General features: G+C 46.7%; 1 pseudogene; it reads right to left on the bottom strand.

Moving 5' to 3' along the window:
• Positions 1-3,790: 3,790 nt before the first annotated feature.
• On the bottom strand, positions 3,791-6,392 carry LOC105307803 (annotated as a pseudogene).
• Positions 6,393-7,183: the final 791 nt, after the last annotated feature.

Raw genomic sequence — 7,183 nt, forward strand, 5'->3', positions numbered from 1 at the left:
CTAACCCTAGATCATGAAAATTTTCTCCTATGTATCTTCTAAAAGTTTTATAGTTTTATGTTTTACATTTAGATAGATCTATCATCCATTTTGAGATAATTTTCATATACTGTGAAAGGTTTAGGTCAAGGGTATTTTTGCCTATGAAATGTTCAATTGTATAAACATCACTTGTTGAAAAAAACTGTCCTTTATTGAATTGCCTTTGCCCTTTTGTCAAAAATCAGGTAATCACCCTTGTATGGGTCTAATTCTGGAATCCCTATTGCAGTCCATTGATCTTATGCTTCTATCTTCCACCAATACCACCCTGTTTGATTACTGTAGCCATATAGTAACCCTTGGTATCAAATAGAGTGATTCCTCCCACTTTATTCTTCTTTTTCAAGATTGTTTAGCTATTGTAGGGCCTGTGCCTTTTTCATATAAATTTTAGAATAAGCTTTTCTGTGCCTACACATACCGTGCTGGTATTTTGAAAGGAATTTATATGTCAATTTGAAAATCATTGACATGGGGTTTTTAGATATTTTTAGATTTATATAATATTTAATTGAAGCATAATATACATACAAAGGACACAAACTCTAAACGTGGAGACTGAGGAATTGTCACAAAGTAAACACATTCGATAATCAGTACCCAGTTCAAGAAATATAATGAATAGCACCTAGGGGATTGATTCTTAACACAAAAGAGATAGAAGATGAACTCATGGGCCCACTTGAGATGAAGAGGCCCTTAAAGAGCTGTAGACTAGAAAATAGCCTTCCACTGGCATAGGGACACATGAGGCAACTTGTCTGCCTTGGCCTGGATTTTGGATGAGGGGCAAGCTTTTCTCTTTTATGAATTCTTAACCATGTAACTGAACTTCAAATGAGTCCGTAGTTCAAATCCATACTACTAATGTGGTCCCCAAACCTACAACTTATTGAAATTAACAGAAAAATTGATCTCTCTGGGGCATCTGGCAAAGCAAATGCCAAACCTCTCAGTATTAACATGCCTGCAAACCAAACTGAACAGGATTTTTATAGATAAAAACCCGTTGAGCATGAACAAAATACTTCATAATAAGCAAGATTCAGGAAACAACAAACAGGAGGATTAAACCTTCATGAACTTTATCTGAAGTTCAATTCAATAGAAGAATCTAAGAGTTAATAAGTATGATAAAATTGATTAAAGACGTAAAAGAATAAGTAAACATGAAAGAATAAAGTACCATTGAGAAAAAGAACAGGCAATTTTGAAAAAAGAACTAAGTGACATCAGAAGCAGGGCAATGTAAGGGATCGCCTTGATCTTTCCCCTTGAAACTACAAATTGAGCAGCTAATCCAATGGAAGATTCCCAGTCTAACACATAAACACTTTTGAGAGATTGGTGCATCAAAGCATCTGAAAGTGGGCGAATCTGGGAGAATAGGGAAGAAGGGGAGGGAGAAGAGAGGGGACAGGAGCCACAGATGCAGGCCCAAGCTAGCTTCAGGACCTAGGGAGAGGGGAGGAATTAGGTTGCAGTAGGCACTCTCTGTAGCCTCCAACATTTCTGCCCAAGTGATCAGCATATACCATGGCAGAACCCACTGAGCAGAGATAGAAAAAGAGGTGCGACAGCTGTGTTCTAGCAGCTGCCATTGACAGACAGAAAACAAAGTCACATAGCCTGGCTACTTCCCCCCATCCTCCCAGAGCTCACCTCCCCATACCCTGCCAGAACTGGCAGCAGACCCCAGAAGAAACTGTAGCCGCGAGTGTCGGGCTACAGAACAGAGTCTCTGAGCCCTGAGAACTGAGAAGACAACTCCTGAGTGGCAGATGCACACTGCAGCTAATCCCAGTGATGGGTGGAGATACAGAGGCAAGGCAGCTGAGGTCTGCCGGTCGCCATTACTGGAAGGAAAATAAAGCCACAAACACACCAGTGGCCTCTCCCACCCCACCCCAACCCCACTCACCTGGAACCCCTCAGGCAGCACAATACTACGTCTGGCTGCTGGGGCAGCGCCCAGACACTTCAAGGGCTCAGAACCCCATCACCCTCCACATCTTCAATGGGGGTGGAGCTCTGGGACTGAGGCGACCTGATCACAGAGGAGAAACAGACTGCCCCAGGGAATAAAGGGCATCTTTCCCTCAGCAGATATCCAGGAGGCCTGGGCAATGAAGGAAGCTTGTGCACCACCTACTGGAAAAAAAAATGAACTGCTAAAGATGCATCACTCCTTTTTATTCATTTTGTATCACTTTATTGCTCCAAACAAACACATCTTTTTTTCCCTTTGGAAGACAGAGCGGTCTTAGACCTTTCAGATCCAGGACAGCAGCCAGAGGAGAGCAAGCATGAATGGGGCATGCATGAATCACCAGTGAGCCTCAGAAAACCCTGCCAGGATGCTCCAAAAAAGCCAGCGCTGTGCCGGGGGTAAGGCACTTCAAGATCTCATTTGGTCTGTTATCCTACTCAGGGTTTGAGCAGTCAGGCAAAACAGACTGCTGTAAGATTTACTTTATAGGCTGTTCACATGGCAATAAATTGTTGGGTTTCCTTTATGTTCCTAAAAGGAAAGCAAACATGTCACAAAGTATACCCTTTCTCACTAACCCCCTATAGGGGATCTTACAAAGACCTGAAGGACTGAAAAGGTCAGAGAAATGCACGGTTTTTCTAGACAATTTCTGATTCTGTGAAGTCAGAAAGTCTTGCAAGTAGCAATTCTCCTTCACGTTAAGGAGAGCAAGCAGTCTGTGAAAGATTTGGGATATCCGTGGGTCTTCCAGCAGTCCCTTGGTGGCCAAGGCCGTTGCCTCATGCAAAACGCAGGAGAGGACAATGGAGGTGACTTCTGCCTGACACACCCCTGACCATCCTGGCATGAACAGCAGAGACCTAACTCCCGAGATCTGTCTTCTGCTCTCCCTGGGACCCCTTTGAGGCACAGTGTCCTCAGCACTATCAGAGTGTTGATTCCTTCCCTTGTCCCCAACCTTCTCTTCCTTGCAGATCTTCTTACTGCCCTGGACAGAAGTAGCCGTGTATTTTTCTTCATATTCATTCTTAAGGCTAGATGGCAAGGTAAAGTACTCAGTGGAGAGCCAAATTCTAGATTCCAGGGCTGCCATTTCAGCACTCTCAAATAAAGCAAATAGCAAAGAAATAGAAAAGGGACAGAGGGGCAAAAAACCAAAAATATGCATTTGGGCTCAACGAGGAGTTACATACTGCAAATTTAGATTTCAAATGTAGTCTAAACTTCTGACAATAGGGGGTGGGGCAGGGTAGTAAAAGCCCCAAATTGCCTTCGGTACTGGTCCTTATTGTTGTCTCTAGGCCGAAGTAGAGGGTAGCACCTGGCAGCACCCTTCACACTTGCCTCCAACCCAGAAGCCAGCTCTCAAGCCGGCAGTTTCCTTCTCACCGAAGAAAAAGGACTCTGAATGCCATCACCCCTTCCTCACACCACAACCTATCAAAACAAAATATACAATTACACACAAGTCAGACATCTATAAATCAGTAGGAAAAAAAAAATAGGCAGAGATTTACCATTAAAAAACTGCAGTTGAGAAAACACACACTCAGTTATTCTCAGAAAGTGTCGTGGGAAGAAAAGCTGTGTGCTGGTAAACATGTCTGCGCTCAGAACTTGACATGCAGAAGAAAACACTAAGTCCCACCTGAGATTAGAAAGGACAGAGTTTTAGTGTAACAAGCTTCTCGTTAAAATGTCACCGTTCTCACTCAAATTACTTCTAGACTGTCATTGCCTCTCCTGGGCACCGGCCTACTCCATCTACATGGACATGAGCTGCCGGCACTTGCACCTCATCTCCTGGACCTCCTTCTCACAACACCAGTGGGAGCTGCAGTACTCTGTGAGGCAGGACAGGAGTCAGATGACAGTGGACAGACCAATATCTATCAGCAGTGGGTACTTGAAGATGTACAGCACATCTATCTTCACAGTTATAAAGATGAATTTGGAGTAGATCTCAGCCTCCTTCTGCCAGAAACCTGTTGGTGACTTCACCCAGGGAGTCATGGAACAGTAGTTGCCTAAGTCTTGATCTTCAGAGCCATGCAATTGCAGCAAGAATTTCAGCATGCTCACACACTCCAGGCTAAGGTTGCTCTTCCAGTCCCTCTGGGCTGTGTTTACAATCCCCTTCTGCTGCAGGGAAGACAGAAGGACAGGAGCCTTGTCCAGGCCAAAGGAATGCACCACAAACCAGGACACATCAAAGGCCATGTCATCTGGATCCAATGCTGCTCCTTTGACAGGGATAATGCAAAACAATTTAATCAGATCTCCCCAGATGACCAATCGTGTGTCCAAATCCACGGAGACCTGAGTTTTGGAAGTCTATCTCAATAGGATTGGAGAGACCGATTGCTGCTTCTTGCCACAGCCTGCCCCTGACAGGAGACCAGGATGTTACCATGCAGTGGTAGAGCCCTGCATCCGACACCTGAGTCTGGTACATTCAATAGCGAAATTCATCTTGCACTTTCTCTAACACGATACCATCCACCCATAAGGCACCTCTCCAATTCTCCAGCTTCCACAGAATCCCGGTCGAGGGAGATGATGTACTTGGTTTCATTGGGACTGGAGAGGTCCCCAACAGGCTTCTCGGTAGCACGGCAACCTAATATTCTTGGAAGACACTTTGCAAGTCACGTTAAATGTATTTTCTGCAGCAAAGAAAAGCTTTGGCTGCCTTGCCCTCACCACAAGCACAGAATCTTCTGATGCCCAAAATATGTGGACAGATTTAGAGAAGACATCCTTATTCTTCACACAGCTGTCATTATGCTGTTTAGTCCAGGCGGACACAACACAATAGTAATTGCCTCTGTCTTCCCCTTGTCCTTCCCCTGGGGAGGGCGGTGGACTGGCCACCATGCGCTCCTTAGAAAAAATGAAGTCTCCATCCTGGGCCCATTGCTTGTTCCGCTCTCTGTACTTCAGGGTCCAGTCCCCATCCATGACTGCAAGAAGCTTGCTGGTCACCATGTCATCACTGTGCTGGTTCATCCTATAGTACAGGAAACTGTGAAATGGAAGCTCGCTTCTGTGTTTTTCATGTCCACTATCTAGCATTCCAGCTCTGTGAGGTGGTCTGAAAACTCGGGGACCTTAGAAGCGTTCAGGTACACCTGATGGTCTTGTTCTAGACAGGTCACATTCTCACTGACTGGAACAGACATGGCCTCTGACACCTTGTGCCAGCTCCTGTTGTGCTCTGGTGCCCAGAGTGCCACATGGCAAAAATAGTAGCCAGAGTTTTCTCTGTTACCATCTTGAACCAGTAAATGGTAGCAGTGTGCATCCACGTAACTCAAAGCAATGTGAGGGAAGCTGTGCACCAGGGAATCATAGCCCAGCCCTGCCAAAACATGAGGGCCAGGCAGAGTGCTGTTAGGCATCCTGGAGAAGTACCAGGTCACCTCAGGTTGGACATCATCTGCTTGGTCTGTCATGATATTGCAGGTCAGGTCCCGCTCCTTTCCTTCAGCCACAGACACATTCCTGCCCACAGCTGCTTACAGAACCGTTGGCTGGATCACCATGGTGGCCACGTCCACGGCTTTTTCTTGAATTCCTTGCAGTTGCCCTGCTCTTTGATCCACTCACTGACAATGCACCTGTAGGTGCCCTGGTCCTTGGCCCGTACCCAAGACACAGGGAGGCTGTACCGGTTGTTCTCCACTCCACAGTGTCCAAGTGCAAGTCTCCGCTGTGGTAGCACTGCTTGTAGCTGGGCCCCAGGCACAGCCAGCCCTCATGGGTCAGGACGAAGACACTCTGCTGGGTGGAGCGATGCCACAGTTCCAACAGCAGTGCCAGATGAATGTGCAGTGGGCATGCAGTGGAGGCCACACAGTGCAGCTGGAAAGGCTTACCCTGGCACAGGCTCAGGCCTGGGGAGGGCGGTGGACTGGCCACCATACGCAGGGCGTCGACCAGCACTTTCACTTGCTCTGTATCCTGAGTTGCCCTGGACGGTGGTGTCTGTGCTGGGGTTTGAACATTTGTAATAACCTTGCTCCAAGGGCTGGACATTCTTGATGTGGAGCTTCATGGTGTCGCTGGCTGTTCTCAACAGGATCTCGTCCCTCTGCAGGTGCTCCTGGTACAGCTGGGCTGGGAAGCCCACCTCCCAGGTGCTGGCAAGCTCCACAAAACTGATCCCCAAAGACAAAAAGCTCCAGTCACAGTTTTGCTCACAGGGGCCACCATAGTCACTGACATTGCAGGAGATGACCAACTCGGTGCCTACCACCTGTGCCAGGCTCCCAGTGGGGACTCTAACCACACGCCCATGACAAAGAGCCAACAACAGGAGCACTAGCAGCAGTGGCATGAGTGCCAGGCGCCCCATGCTCACTGGCCAGGAGCGACTCTCCACCTTCACCTCCTTCCCCACCACCTGTTCTCCTGGGACTCCTCCAGCTCTGGCTGCTCCAGGTTCACTTATCCTCCACCTGGGCTGCAGGCCTGCTCCACTCTCCTCGCCAGCTGAGCAATCCCCGCACTGGGCATACATACACCCTTCACTCCAGTGCGCCCGCTTACCTTCTCCCCCACCCTTCTCCTGCCAGCCGGGCACCAGAGCCACCTCCCCCAAGTGTGCAGCCCTGGCCATTTCTCAAAGGCAAAAGAGAAGTTTTGTGTTTACTTCTACAGGCAATGGAACTAGAGTCAATCCTGACCTAGCAGAAGGAAGTTTTATGTTGATGGCAGGTTAAAGCCTTTACTTAGAATGGACTATCCTTTTTAAAATTCTAAGTACTTTGTAAGGACTTTTTAAATATTTGAAAATAAGACCATACTTTAACAAATGAAAGTGATAGGGAACTGTGGCATCAGTGTAAGATGCTGCTGAGAGAGGACAAAGTATACACTAAAGAATATGTTTAAAGAAAAAAGTGAGGGAAACATTAAAAGATTTTACACTGTAAACACACTAAGTTCACTCTGGAATCTAGGTAGCTGTTGCTATTATTTTTAGTCACTTTAATAGCCAGAGCTGAATCTATGAGCTACAGTAGTTGTACAATAAATTCCCTCTGTGTTTGAGTTAGCCAGCATCAGATTTTGTTGCATGACAACAAGAACCCTGAGTCCTCACAGCATTTTAATTCCTGGTTCTATCGTTTTTGGGGCCCTACA

Source organism: Pteropus vampyrus, unplaced genomic scaffold, assembly GCF_000151845.1.
Source record: "Pteropus vampyrus isolate Shadow unplaced genomic scaffold, Pvam_2.0 Scaffold518, whole genome shotgun sequence".
Taxonomy (NCBI): domain Eukaryota; kingdom Metazoa; phylum Chordata; class Mammalia; order Chiroptera; family Pteropodidae; genus Pteropus; species Pteropus vampyrus.